We start from the raw sequence: 957 nt of genomic DNA, 5'->3' as shown, positions 1-957 counted from the left end.
GAGAATTATGGCATCAGGATTGGTGGAAGATCTATTAACAATCTCCGTTATGCAGATGACACAACCTTGCTTGCTGAAACTGAGGAGGACCTCATTCTGCCTATAGCATTCTTAAATATTGCGACTCAAGGTTTCAATTTGTTTTATAGTTCCTTTAGCATAAGAAATACCCTTCGGATTTTCAGACTCCAGTTCTTTGCAAATTTCATTATAGGACTTTGCTTTGTCTTTCTGTGCTGGCCTTAGATGTTTTCTATTTAGCTCCTTAACTTCTTGATCTTCCCTTTGCTTTGGCCTCTTGTTGCTCTGGTGTATATTCAGCGTCTCTTCTGACATCTGTTTTGATCTTTTTCTTTGTAGTGACCTTTTGGATTCTTGGTGAATGATACTCTTGATATCCTCCCACAGCTCATCTAGTCATTGTTCAAGTCCTCAAATCTGTTCCTAAGTTTGTTTTTAAATTCAGATGGGATAATCTCAAGGTCAAATTTTGATTCCTGTGGATTTGATTTGACCTTTTTTAGCTTTAACTTCAACTTGCATATGTGTAGTTGTGCCCTCGCCCGCGGGGACATTCAACCGTGACCCTAGGAGAGGAAGAAAGAGAATGGGGGGTGCAGGAGACAAAGAGACATTGAGACAGACGAAATTTCCGATCAAGTCTCGACTTTATTGAAATCTTACAGAGATATATATAGGAGCATGAATGAGGGGAGTGGAAAGGAGTACAATTACTTAGCAGGGTGTTCCCAGTAAGCCAAAACCTGTCCTCCCAGGGTGGGGTAAACTGAAACACAATGGGGGGAGTGGAAAGGAGAAGTAAGGTTGGGCAGTTTCCCAGTCCTCCCAGGGTGGGGCAACATGTCCAGACATGTCCTTAGAGGATTACAAAATGGCTTCAGCTAGGTAGAACAAAACGGCTTCCAGCAGATCCTCCTTTCTTTCAATAATTATTTG

This window comes from Elephantulus edwardii, unplaced genomic scaffold, assembly GCF_000299155.1.
Source record: "Elephantulus edwardii isolate Elephantulus edwardi_28Jun2011 unplaced genomic scaffold, EleEdw1.0 scaffold01203, whole genome shotgun sequence".
Classification (NCBI taxonomy): domain Eukaryota; kingdom Metazoa; phylum Chordata; class Mammalia; order Macroscelidea; family Macroscelididae; genus Elephantulus; species Elephantulus edwardii.
Note: the sequence above shows the minus strand (reverse complement) of the source record.